The 14469-nt window shown below is 48.4% G+C and overlaps 1 protein-coding gene across 4 annotated transcripts in view; it reads left to right on the top strand.

Moving 5' to 3' along the window:
• Window positions 1-14469, top strand: part of RYR3 (ryanodine receptor 3) — a 2047168-nt gene that overhangs the window by 1606759 nt on the left and 425940 nt on the right. The gene's annotated exons all lie outside the window — the stretch shown is intronic.

Genomic DNA, 14469 nt, shown 5'->3' with positions numbered 1-14469 from the left:
GTGTCATCTCACAGAACTAATGTCAGCTCCCAGTTTCATCTCACAGAACTAATGTCAGCTCCCAGTGTCATCTCACAGAACTAATATCAGCCCCTGGTGTCATCCCACAGAACTAATGTCAGCCCCCAGCTTCACTCACAGAACTAATGTCAATCCCCAGTATTATCCCACTGAACTAATGTCAGCCCCCAGTGTCATCTCACAGAACTAATATCAGCCCCCAGTGTCATCTCACAGAACTAATATCAGCCCCTGGTGTCATCCCACAGAACTAATGTCTGCCCCCAGCTTCACTCACAGAACTAATGTCAGCCCCCAGTGTCATCCAACTGAACTAATGTCAGCTCCCAGTGTCATCTCACAGAACTATTGTCAGCCCCCCGTTTCATCTCACTGAACTAATGTTGGCCCCCAGTGTCATCCCACGGAACTGATATCAGCCCTCAGTGTCATCCCACTGAACTAATGTCAGCCGCCGGTGTCATCCCACTGAACTCATGTCAGCCTCCAGTGTCATCCCACTGAACTAATGTCAGCCCCAGTGTCATGTCAGGGAACTAATGTCAGCCCCCGGTGTCATTCCACTGAACTTGAACTCGTGTCAGCCCCCGGTATCATGTCACAGAACTAATGTCAGCCCCTGGTGTCATCTCACAGAACTATAATGTCAGCCCCCAGTGTCATGTAATGAAACTAATGTCAGCCTCCGGTGTCATCTCACGGAACTAATGTCAGCCGCCGGGCTCATCCACCTGATCTAATCTCAGCCCCCAGTGTCAACCCACTGAACTAATATCAACCCCCAGTGTCACCTCACAGAACTAATGTCAGACGCCCATTTCATGTCACTGAACTAATGTCGACCCCCGGTGTCATCCCACGGAACTAATGTCAGCCCCCGGTGTCATCTCACAGAACTAATGTCAGCCTCCAGTGTCATGCCAAGGAACTAATGTAAGCCCCCTGTGTCATCTCACGGAACTAATGTCCAGTAGCGGCCCGTGCAGGTAAAAACAGTGCGGCTGGGTTGGGGGGGGATTCCACAGACAAGCACAAGGGAATATTAAATAAATAACTAATTTTCCCTCGTCTTCGTCTGTCAAAATCCCCTCCCATTCAGCCCCACTGCTCTTACCTGCACGGGCCACAGCTGCTAATGTCAGCCCCCAGTGTCATCTCACGGAACTAATGTCAGCCCCAAGTGTCATCTCACTGAACTAATGTCAGCCTCTGGTGACATCTCACAGAACTAATGTCAGCACCCGTGTCATCTCACGGAGCTAATGTCAGCCCCCAGTATCACCCCACTGAACTTATGTCAGCCACCGGTGTCATCCTACTGAATAATGTCAGCCTTCAGTGTCATCCCACTGAACTAATGTCAGCCCCCAGTGTCATCCCATGGAACTAATTTCAGCCCCCAGTCTCATCCTACGTAACTAATCTCAGCCCCCGGTGTCATTCCACTGAACTCATGTCAGCCCCCGGTGTCATCCCGCGGAACTAATGTCAGCCACCAGCGTCATCCTACGGAACTAATCTCAGCCCCCAGTATCATTCCACTGAACTAATGTCAGCCCCCAGCTTCACTCACAGAACTAATGTCAGCCCCCAGTGTCATCCCACGGAACTAATGTCAGCCCCTGGTGTCATTCCACCGAACTAATGTCAGTCACCAGTGTCATCTCACAGAACTAATGTCAGCCTCCAGTGTCATCTCAAGGATGTAATGTCAGCCCCCAGTGTCATTTCACAGAAATAATGTCAGCCCCCAGTGTCATTTCACAGAACTAATGTCAGCCGCCAGTGTCATCCCACGGAACTAATGTCAGCCCCCGGTGTCATCCCACGGAACTAATGTCAGCCGCCGGTGTCATCCCACAGAACTAATGTCAGCCCCCAGTGTCATCTCACAGAACTAATGTCAGCCGCCGGTGTCATCCCACAGAACTAATGTCAGCCGCCGGTGTCATCCCACAGAACTAATGTCAGCCGCTGTTGTCATTCCACTGAACTAATGTCAGCCCCCGGTGTCATCCAACGGAACTAATGTCAGCCCCCGGTGTCATCTCACGGATGTAATGCCAGCCCCCAGTGTCATCTCACAGAACTAATGTCAGTCCCCAGTGTCATCTCATGGAACTAATGTCAGCCGCCAGTGTCATCCCACTGAACTAATGTCAGTCGCCAGTGTCATCCCACAGAACCACTGTCAGCTGCCAGTGTCATCCCAGTGAACTAATGTCAGCCCCCAGTGTCATCCCACGGAACTAATGTCAGCCCCCAGTGTCATCTCTGAACTAATGTCAGACCGCAGTGACATCTCACGGAACTAAAGTCAGCCCCCAGTGTCATCCCACGGAACTAATGTCAGCCCCCAGTGTCACCCCATAGAACTAATGTCAGCCCCCAGTGTCATCCCACAGAACTAATGTCAGCCCCCAGTGTCAACCCAAGCAACAAATGTCCTCCCCCAGTGTCATCTCACTAAACTAATGTCATCCCCCAGTGTCATCTCACGGAACTAATGTCAGCCCCCAGTGTCACCCCATAGAACTAATGTCAGCACAGCCCCCTGTGCGATCTCGCAAAACTAATGTCAGCCCCCAGTGTCAACCCAAGGAACAAATGTCCTCCCCCAGTGTCATCTCACTGAACTTATGTCATCCCCCAGTGTCATCTCACGGAACTAATGTCAGCCCCCAGTGTCATCTCACAGATGAAATGCCAGCCCCCAATATCATCTCACAGAACTAATGTCAGCCCCCAGTGTCATCTCACAGAACTAATGTCAGCACCCAGTGTCATCTCACGGAACTAATGTCAGCCCCCAGTGTCATCCAACAGAACTAATGTCAGCCCCCAGTGTCACCCCACAGAACTAATGTCATCCCCCGGTGTGATCTCGCGAAACTGATTTCAGCCCACAGTGTCATCTCACGGATGTAATGTCAGCCCCCAGTGTCATCTCACTGAACTAATGTCAGCCCCCAGTGTCATCTCACTGAACTAATGTCAGCCCCCGGTGTCATTCCACTGAACTAATGTCAGCCCCCAGTGTCATCTCACGGATGTACTGCCAGCCCCCAGTGTCATCTCACAGAACTAATGTCAGCCCCCAGTGTCATCTCAGAACTAATGTCAGACCGCAGGGACATATCACGGAACTAAAGTCAGCCCCCAGTGTCATCCCACGGAACTAATGTCAGCCCCCAGTGTCACCCCATAGAACTAATGTCAGCCCCCAGTGTCATCCCACAGAACTAATGTCAGCCCCCAGTGTCAACCCAAGGAACAAATGTCCTCCCCCAGTGTCATCTCACTGAACTAATGTCATCTTCCAGTGTCATCTCACGGAACTAATGTCAGCCCCCAGTGTCACCCCATAGAACTAATGTCAGCACAGCCCCCTGTGCGATCTCGCGAAACTAATGTCAGCCCCCAGTGTCATCTCACGGATGTAATGTCAGCCCCCAGTGTCATCTCACAGAACTAATGTCAGCCCCCAGTGTCAACCCAAGGAACAAAGTCCTCCCCCAGTGTCATCTCACTGAACTAATGTCATCCCCCAGTGTCATCTCACGGAACTAATGTCAGTCACCAGTGTCATCCCACTGAACTAATGTCAGCCGCCAATGTCATCACACTGAACTAACGTCAGCCCCCAGTGTCATCCCACGGAACTAATGTCAGCCCCCAGTGTCATCTCACAGATGAAATGCCAGCCCCCAATATCATCTCACAGAACTAATGTCAGCCCCCAGTGTCATCTCACAGAACTAATGTCAGCACCCAGTGTCATCTCACGGAACTAATGTCAGCCCCCAGTGTCATCCAACAGAACTAATGTCAGCCCGCAGTGTCACCCCACAGAACTAATGTCATCCCCCGGTGTGATCTCGCGAAACTGATTTCAGCCCCCAGTGTCATCTCACGGATGTAATGTCAGCCCCCAGTGTCATCTCACTGAACTAATGTCAGCCCCCAGTGTCATCTCACTGAACTAATGTCAGCCCCCGGTGTCATTCCACTGAACTAATGTCAGCCCCCAGTGTCATCTCACAGAACGAATGTCAGCCCCCAGTGTCATCCCACAGAACTAATGTCAGCCGCCGGTGTCATCCCACTGAACTAATGTCAGCCCCCAGTGTCATGCCAAGGAACTAATGTCAGCCCCCAGTGTCATCTCACGGATGTAATGCCAGCCCCCAGTGTCATCTCACAGAACTAATGTCAGCCCCCAGTGTCATCTCACAGAACTAATGTCAGACCGCAGTGACATCTCACGGAAGTAATGTCAGCCCCCAGTGTCATCTCATGGAACTAATGTCAGCCCCCAGTGTCACCTCACAGAACTAATGTCGACCCCCGGTGTCATCCCACGGAACTAATGTCAGGCCCCGGTGTCATCTCACAGAACTAATGTCAGCCCCCAGTGTCATCTCATGGAACTAATGTCAGCCCCCATTTCATCTCACTGAACTAATGTCGACCCCCGGTGTCATCCCACGGAACTAATGTCAGCCCCCGGTGTCATCTCACAGAACTAATGTCAGCCGCCAGTGTTATGCCAAGGAACTAATGTCAGCCCCCAGTGTCATCCCACTGAACTAATGTCAGCCCCCAGTGTCTTTCCACTGAACTAATGTCAGCCCCCAGCTTCACTCACAGAACTAATGTCAGCCCCCAGTGTCATCCCACGGAACTAATGTCAGCACAGCCCCCTGTGCGATCTCGCGAAACTAATGTCAGCCCCCGGTGTCATCTCACAGAACTAATGTCGGCCTCCAGTGTCATCTCACTGAACTAATGTCAGCCCCCAATGTCATCCCACTGAACTAATGTCAGCCGCCGGTGTCATCCCACTGAACTAATGTCAGCCGCCGGTGTCATCCCACTGAACTAATGTCAGCCGCTGTTGTCATTCCACTGAACTAATGTCAGCTCCCGGTGTCATCCAACGGAACTAATGTCAGCCCCCGTTGTCATCTCACGGATGTAATGCCAGCCCCCAGTGTCATCTCACAGAACTAATGTCAGTCCCCAGTGTCATCTCATGGAACTAATGTCAGCCGCCAGTGTCATCCCACGGAACTAATGTCAGTCCCCAGTGTCATCCCACTGAACTAATGTCAGCCCCCGCTGTCATCCCACTGAACTAATGTCAGCCGCCGGTGTCATCTCACAGAACTAATATCAGCCGCCGGTGTCATCCCACTGAACGATTGTCAGCCGCCGGTGCCATCCCACAGAACTAATGTCAGCCGCCAGTGTCATCCCACGGAACTAATGTCAGTCCCCAGTGTCATCCCACTGAACTAATGTCAGCCGCCGGTGTCATCCCACTGAACTAATGTCAGCCGCCAGTGTCATCCCACTGAACTAATGTCAGCCGCCAGTGTCATCCCACGGAACTAATGTCAGTCCCCAGTATCATCCCACTGAACTAATGTCAGCCGCCGGTGTCATCTCACAGAACTAATGTCAGCCGCCGGTGTCATCCCACTGAACGATTGTCAGCCACCGGTGTCATCCCACTGAACTAATGTCAGCCGCCGGTGTCATCCCACTGAACTAATGTCAGCCACCGGTGTCATCCCACAGAACTAATGTCAGCCCCCGCTGTCATCCCACGGATGTAATGCCAGCCCCCAATGTCCTCTCACAGAACTAATGTCAGCCCCCAGTGTCATCTCACGGAACTAATGTCAGCCCCCAATGTCATCCCACGGAACTAATGTCAGCCCCCAGTGTCACTCCACAGAACTAATGTCAGCCCCCGGTGAGATCTCGCAAAACTAATGTCAGCCCCCAGTGTTATCTCCAAGAACTAATGTCAGTCGCTTGTTTCATCTCACTGAATTAATGTCAGCCCCCGGTGTCATCCCACGAAACTAATTTCAGCCCCCAGTGTTAGCTCACGGAACTAAAGTCAGCCCCAGTGTCATCCCACGGAACTAATGTCAGCCCCCGGTGCGATCTCGCGAAACTAATGTCAGCCCTCAGTGTTATCTCAAAGAGATAATGTCAGTCACCTGTTTTATCCCACTGAACTAATGTCAGCCGCCGGTGTCATCCCACTGAACTAATGTCAGCCCCCACTGTCATCTCACGGATGTAATGTCAGCCCCCAGTGTCCTCTCACTGAACTAATGTCAGCCTCCAGTGTCAGCCCACGGAAAAAATGTCATCCCCCAGTGTCATCTCACTGAACTAATGTCATCCCCCAATGTCATCTCACGGAACAAATGTCATCCCCCAGTGTCATCTCACTGAACTAATGTCGGCCCCCGGTGTCATCCCACGAAACTAATGTCAGCCCCCAGTGTCATCACACTGAACTAATGTCAGCCCCCAGTGTCATCCCACGGAACTAATGTCAGCCGACAGTGTTATCTCAAAGAACTAATGTCAGTCGCCTGTTTCATCCCACTGAACTAATGTCAGCCCCTAGTGTCATCTCAGGGATGTAATGCCAGCTCCCCGTGTCATCTCACAGAACTAATGTCAGCCCCCAGTGTCATCTCACGGAACTAATGTCAGCCCGCAGTGTCATCTCAAAGAGCTAATGTCAGCCCCCTGTTTCATCCCACAGAACTAATGGTAGCCTCCTGTGTCATATCACGGAACTAATGTCACCCCCAAGTGTCATCTCAAAGAAATAATGTCAGCCCCGGTGTCATCCCATAGAACTAATGGTAGCCTCCTGTGTCATATCACGGAGCTAATGTCACCTAAAAGTGTCATCTCAAAGAAATAATGTCAGCCCCCGGTGTCATCCCACAGAACTAATGTCAGCCCCCGGTGTCATCCCACAGAACTAATGTCAGCCCCCGGTGTCATCTCAGGGAACTAATGCCAGCCCCGGTGTCATCCCACAGAACTAATGTCAGCCCCCAGTGTCATCCCATGTTTTGTCACAGCAGTGAGGGTAGCTCTCAGTGTTATATCACAGCAGTAATGGTGTCTCCCAGTGTTATGTTACAGCAGTTAGGGTGCCTCCCAGTGTTATGTCACAGCAGTAAGGGTGTCTCTCTGTGATATGTAACGGCAGTAAGGGTGTCTCAGTGTTATGTCACAGCAGTAAGGGTAGCTCTCAGTGTTATGTCACAGCACTAAGGGTGTCTCCCAGTGTTATATCACAGCAGTAAGGGTGTCTCCCAGTGGTATGTCACAGCAGTAATGGTGTCTCCCAGTGTTTTATCACAGCAGTAATGGTAGCTCTCAGTGTTATGTCACAACAGTTAGGGAATCTCCCAGTATTACGTCACAACAGTACGGGAATCTCCCAGTGCTATGTCACAGCAGTAAGGGTGTCTCCCAGTGTTATGTCACAGCAGTAAGTGTGTCTCCCAGTGTTCTGTCAGAGCAGTAATGGTGTCACACAGTGTTATGCCACTGCAGTGAGGGTATCTCCCATGTTATGTCACAGCAGTAAGGGTACCTCTCAGTGTTATATCACAGCAGTAAGGGTAGCTCTCAGTGTTATGTCACAGCAGTAAGGGAATCTCCTAGTGTTATGTCACACAGTAATGGAATATCCCAGTGTTATGTCACAGCAGTAATGGTGTCTCTCCGTGTTATGTCACAGCAGTAAGGGTTGCTCTCAGTGTTATGTCACAACAGTAAGGGAATCTCCCAGTGTTAAATCACAGCAGTAATGGTGTCTCTCGGTGTTATGTCACAACAGTAAGGGTAGCTTTCAGTGTTATGTCACAACAGTAAGGGCATCTCTCTGTTATGTCACAGCAGGGAGGGTAGCTCTCAGTGTTATGTCATAACAGTAAGGGGATCTCTGTGTTATGTCACAGCATTAAAGGTAGTTCTCAGTGTTATGTAACAGCAGTAAGGGTGTCTCCCACTGTTATTTCACAGCAGTAATGGTGTCTCACAGTGTTATGTAACAGCTGTAAGGGAATCTCCCAGTGTTATGTCACAACAGTAAGGGAATCTCCCAGTGTTATGTCACAGCAGTAATGGTGTCTCTCAGTGTTATGTCACAGCAGTAATAGTGTCTCTCAGTGTTATGTAACAGCAGTAAGGAAATCTCCTAGTGTTATGTCACAACAGTACGGGAATCTCCCTGTGTTGTCACAACAGTAAGGGAATCTCTCAGGGTTATGTCACAGCAGGCAGGGTAGCCCTCAGTGGTATATCTCAGCAGTAAGGGTAGCTCTCAGTGTTATATAACAGCAGTAAGGGAATCTCCCAGTGTTATGTTACAACAGTAAGGGAATCTCCCAGTGTTATATCACAACAGTAAGGGTAGCTCTCAGTGTTATGTAACAGCAGTAAGGGTGTCTCCCAGTGTTATGTCACAGCAGTAATGGTGTCTCCCAGTGTTATGTAACAGCAGTAAGGGTTTCTCTCAGTGTTATGTCACAACAGTATTGGTGTCTCCCAGTGTTATATCACAGCAGTAAGGGTGTCTCCCAGTGTTATGTCACAGCAGTAAGGGTGTCTCCCAGTGTTACATAACAGCAGAAAGTATGTCTCCCAGTGTTATTTCACAGCAGTAAGGGTGTCTCCCAGTGTTATGTCACAGCAATAATGGTATCTCCCAGTGTTATGTAACAGCAGTAAGTGTGTCTCCCGGTGTTATATCACAGCAGTAAGGGTGCCTCTCAGTGTTATGTCACATCAGTAAGGGTGTCTCCCAGTGTTATTTAACAGCAGTAAGGGTGTCGCCCAGTGTTATGTCACAGCAGTAATGGTGTCTCCCACTGTTATATCACAGCAGCAAGGGTAGCTCTCAGTGTTATGTCACAAAAGTAAGGTAGCCTCCCAGTGTTGTGTCACAACACTAATGGAATCTCTCAGTCTTATGTCACATCATGGAGGGTAGCTCTCAGTGTTATATCACAGCAGTAAGGGTGTCTCCCAGTGTTATGTCACAGCAGTAAGGGTATCTCCCAGTGTTATGTCACAGCAGTAATGGTCTCTCCCAGTGTTATGTAACAGCAGTAATGGTGTCTCACTGTGTTATATCACAAAAGTAATGGTGTCTCCCAGTGTTATGTAACAGCAGTAAGGGTGTCTACCAGTGTTATGTCACAGCAGTAATGGTGTCTTCCAGTGTTATATCAGAGCAGTAAGGGTGTCTCCCAGTGTTATGTCACAGCAGTAATGGTGTCTCTCACTGTTATATCACAACAGTAAATGTGTCTCCCAGTGTTATGTCACAGCAGTAAGGGTGTCTCCCAGTGTTATGTAACAGCAGTAAGTGTGTCTCCCAGTGTTATATCACAGCAGTAAGGGTGTCTCCCAGTGTTATGTGACAGCAGTAAGGGTGTCTCCCAGTGTTATATCACAGCAGAAAGGGTGTCTCCCAGTGTTATGTGACAGCAGTAAGGGTGTCTCCCAGTGTTATGTTACAGCAGTAACGGTGTCTCCCAGGGTTATATCACAACAATAATGGTAGCTCTCAGTGTTATGTCACAGCAGTAATGGTGTCTTCCAGTGTTATATCACAGCAGTAAGGGTGTCTCTCAGTGTTATGTTACAGCAGTAATGTTGTCTCTCAGTGTTATGTCACAACAGTAAGGGTGTCTCCCAGTGTTATATCACAGCAGCAAGGGTAGCTCTCAGTGTTATGTCACGAAAGTAAGGAAGTCTCCCAGTGTTGTGTCACAACAGTAATGGAATCTCTCAGTCTTATGTCACAGCAGGGAGGGTAGTTCCCAGTGTTATATCACAGCAGTCAGGATAGCTCTCAGTGTTATGTCACAGCAGTAAGGGTGTCTCCCACTGTTATATGACAGCAGTAAGGGTGTCTCCCAGTGTTATGTCACAGCAATAATGGTCTCTCCCAGTGTTATGTAACAGCAGTAATGGTGTCTCACTGTGTTATGTCACAACAGTAATGGTGTCTCCCAGTGTTATGTAACAGCAGTAAGGGTGTCTACCAGTGTTATGTCACAGCAGTAATGGTGTCTCCCAGTGTTATATCAGAGCAGTAAGGGTGTCTCCCAGTGTTATGTCACAGCAGTAATGGTAGCTCTCAGTGTTATACCACAGCAGTAAGGGTAGCTCCCCATGTTATGTCACATCAGTAATGGTGTCTCTCAGTGTTATGTCACAGCAGTAAGGGTGTCTCCCAGTGTTATGTAACAGCAGTAAGTGTGTCTCCCAGTGTTATTTCACAGCAGTATTGGTGTCTCCCAGTGTTATGTCACAGCAGTAATGGTGTCTCCCAGTGTTATGTAACAGCAGTAAGTGTGTCTCCCAGTGTTACATCACAGCAGTAAGGGTGTCTCCCAGTGTTATGTCACAGCAGTAAGGGTGTCTCCCAGTGTTATGCTACAGCAGTAACGGTGTCTCCCAGGGTTATATCACAACAATAATGGTAGCTCTCAGTGTTATGTCACAGCAGTAATGGTGTCTTCCAGTGTTATGTCACAGCAGTAAGGGTGTCTCCCAGTGTTATGTTACAGCAGTAACGGTGTCTCCCAGGGTTATATCACAACAGTAATGGTGTCTCCCAGTGTTATGTCACAGCAGTAATGGTGTCTTCCAGTGTTATATCACAGCAGTAAGGGTGTCTCCCAGTGTTATGTTACAGCAGTAATGTTGTCTCTCAGTGTTATGTCACAACAGTAAGTGTGTCTCCCAGTGTTATATCACAGCAGCAAGGGTAGCTCTCAGTGTTATGTCACGAAAGTAAGGAAGTCTCCCAGTGTTGTGTGACAGCAGTAAGGGTGTCTCCCAGTGTTATGTTACAGCAGTAACGGTGTCTCCCAGTGTTATATCACAACAATAATGGTAGCTCTCAGTGTTATGTCACAGCAGTAATGGTGTCTTCCAGTGTTATATCACAGCAGCAAGGGTAGCTCTCAGTGTTATGTCACAAAAGTAAGGAAGTCTCCCAGTGTTGTGTCACAACAGTAATGGAATCTCTCAGTCTTATGTCACAGCAGGGAGGGTAGTTCCCAGTGTTATATCACAGCAGTCAGGGTAGCTCTCAGTGTTATGTCACAGCAGTAAGGGTGTCTCCCAGTGTTATATGACAGCAGTAAGGGTAGTTCTCAGTGTTATGTCACTGCAGTAATGGTGTCTCCCAGTGTTATATCACAGTCGTAAGGGTGTCTCCCAATGTTATGTCACAGCAGTAATGGTGTCTCTCAGTGTTATGTCACAGCAGTAAGGGTGTCTCCCAGTGTTATATCACAGCAGCAAGGGTAGCTCTCAGTGTTATGTCACAAAAGTAAGGAAGTCTCCCAGTGCTGTGTCACAACAGTATTGGAATCTCTCAGTCGTATGTCACAGCAGGGAGGGTGGCTCTCAGTCTTATATCACAGCAGTAATGGTGTCTCCCAGTGTTATGTAACAGCAGTAATGGTGTCTCCCAGTGTTATATCACAGCAGTAATGGTGTCTCCCAGTGTTATGTCACAGCAGTAATGGTGTCTCCTAGTGTTATGTCACAGCAGTAATGGTGTCTACCAGTGTTATGTAACAGCAGTAAGGGTGTCTCCCAGTATTATGTCACATCAGTAATGGTGTCTCCCAGTGTTATATCACAGCTGTAAGGGTAGCTCTCAGTGTTAAAGCACAGCCGTAAGGATGTCTCCCAGTGTTATGTCACAGCAGTAATAGTGTCTCTCAGTGTTATGTAACAGCAGCAAGGGTAGCTCTCAGTGTTATATCGCAGCAGTAAGGGTGGATCTCAGTGTTATTTAACAGCAGTAAGGGTGTCTCCCAGTGTTTTATCACAGCAGTAAGGGTGTCTCCTAGTGTTATGTCACAGCAGTAATGGAATCTCTCAGTGTTATGTCACAGCAGGGAGGGTAGCTCTCAGTGTTATATCGCAGCAGTAAGGGTAGATCTCAGTGTTATTTAACAGCAGTAAGGGTGTCTCCCAGTGTTTTATCACAGCAGTAAGGGTGTCTCCCAGTGTTATGTCACAGCAGTAATGGTGTCTCCCAGTGTTATGTAACAGTAGTAAGGGTGTCTCCCAGTGTTATGTCACAGCAGTAATGGTGTCTCCCAGTGTAATATCACAGCAGTAAGGGTAGCTCTCAGTGTTATGTCACAGCAGTAATCGTGTCTCCCACTGTTATAGCACAGCAGTAAGGGTGTCTCCCAGTGTTATGTCACAGCAATAATGGTGTCTCCCAGTGTTATGTAACACCAGTAAGGGTGTCTCCCAGTGTTGTGTGACAGCAGTAAGGGTGTCTCCCAGTGTTATGTTACAGCAGTAACGGTGTCTCCCAGTGTTATATCACAACAATAATGGTAGCTCTCAGTGTTATGTCACAGCAGTAATGGTGTCTTCCAGTGTTATATCACAGCAGCAAGGGTAGCTCTCAGTGTTATGTCACAAAAGTAAGGAAGTCTCCCAGTGTTGTGTCACAACAGTAATGGAATCTCTCAGTCTTATGTCACAGCAGGGAGGGTAGTTCCCAGTGTTATATCACAGCAGTCAGGGTAGCTCTCAGTGTTATGTCACAGCAGTAAGGGTGTCTCCCAGTGTTATATGACAGCAGTAAGGGTAGTTCTCAGTGTTATGTCACTGCAGTAATGGTGTCTCCCAGTGTTATATCACAGTCGTAAGGGTGTCTCCCAATGTTATGTCACAGCAGTAATGGTGTCTCTCAGTGTTATGTCACAGCAGTAAGGGTGTCTCCCAGTGTTATATCACAGCAGCAAGGGTAGCTCTCAGTGTTATGTCACAAAAGTAAGGAAGTCTCCCAGTGCTGTGTCACAACAGTATTGGAATCTCTCAGTCGTATGTCACAGCAGGGAGGGTGGCTCTCAGTCTTATATCACAGCAGTAATGGTGTCTCCCAGTGTTATGTAACAGCAGTAATGGTGTCTCCCAGTGTTATATCACAGCAGTAATGGTGTCTCCCAGTGTTATGTCACAGCAGTAATGGTGTCTCCTAGTGTTATGTCACAGCAGTAATGGTGTCTACCAGTGTTATGTAACAGCAGTAAGGGTGTCTCCCAGTATTATGTCACATCAGTAATGGTGTCTCCCAGTGTTATATCACAGCTGTAAGGGTAGCTCTCAGTGTTAAAGCACAGCCGTAAGGATGTCTCCCAGTGTTATGTCACAGCAGTAATAGTGTCTCTCAGTGTTATGTAACAGCAGCAAGGGTAGCTCTCAGTGTTATATCGCAGCAGTAAGGGTGGATCTCAGTGTTATTTAACAGCAGTAAGGGTGTCTCCCAGTGTTTTATCACAGCAGTAAGGGTGTCTCCTAGTGTTATGTCACAGCAGTAATGGAATCTCTCAGTGTTATGTCACAGCAGGGAGGGTAGCTCTCAGTGTTATATCGCAGCAGTAAGGGTAGATCTCAGTGTTATTTAACAGCAGTAAGGGTGTCTCCCAGTGTTTTATCACAGCAGTAAGGGTGTCTCCCAGTGTTATGTCACAGCAGTAATGGTGTCTCCCAGTGTTATGTAACAGTAGTAAGGGTGTCTCCCAGTGTTATGTCACAGCAGTAATGGTGTCTCCTAGTGTAATATCACAGCAGTAAGGGTAGCTCTCAGTGTTATGTCACAGCAGTAATCGTGTCTCCCACTGTTATAGCACAGCAGTAAGGGTGTCTCCCAGTGTTATGTCACAGCAATAATGGTGTCTCCCAGTGTTATGTAACACCAGTAAGGGTGTCTCCCAGTGTTATGTCACAGCAGTAATGGTGTCTCCCAGTGTTATGTAACAGCAGTAAGGGTTTCTCCCAGTGTTATGTCACAGCAGTAATGGTGTCTCCCAGTGTTATATCACAGCAGTAAGGGTGTCTCCCAGTGTTATGTCACATCAGTAATGGTGTCTCCCAGTGTTATGTAACAGCAGTAAGGGTTTCTCCCACTGTTATGTCACAGCAGTAATGGTGTCTCCCAGTGTTATATCACAGCAGTAATGGTGTCTCCCAGTGTTATGTCACAGCAGTAATGGTGTTTCCCAGTGTTATGTAACAGCAGTAAGGGTGTCTCCCAGTGTTATGTAACAGCAGTAAGGGTTTCTCCCAGTGTTATGTCACAGCAGTAATGGTGTCTCCCATTGTTATATCACAGCAGTAAGGGTGTCTCCCAGTGTTATATCACAGCAGTAAGGGTAGCTCTCAGTGTTATGTCACAAAAGTAAGGGTACCTCCCAGGATTAGTAGCAACTCGTAGGTGATGTTCCTTCAGTAAGGAGAATGTCCAGTGTGCTGTTTTCGCATAGAGGTTAACTCCCAGTGTAATGTCAGCTTGTACTGAACGTCTCCGCCATAGGGCAGTCCCCACATAAATGCCACCACATGACGCGGAGCTTCTAGAGTGAAGTCAATTATAGTAGTAGCAACTCCCAGTGTAATAAGCTTCCAGCAAGGGAACAATCCAGTGTTGTACCACTGCTGTAATGGCAGACCTCAGAGTGACGACACTTCAGAAGTGTCAATGCCCAGTGTGAACTCAGTGCAGTAACTTCCGTCCTGAATATGACGTCATTGTATGAAAGACTGCTCCCAGGGCCTGTCAATCCA

Source organism: Triturus cristatus, chromosome 9, assembly GCF_964204655.1.
Source record: "Triturus cristatus chromosome 9, aTriCri1.1, whole genome shotgun sequence".
In the NCBI taxonomy this organism is placed as follows: Eukaryota; Metazoa; Chordata; class Amphibia; order Caudata; family Salamandridae; genus Triturus; species Triturus cristatus.
This window is presented reverse-complemented; position numbering and strand designations above follow the sequence as displayed.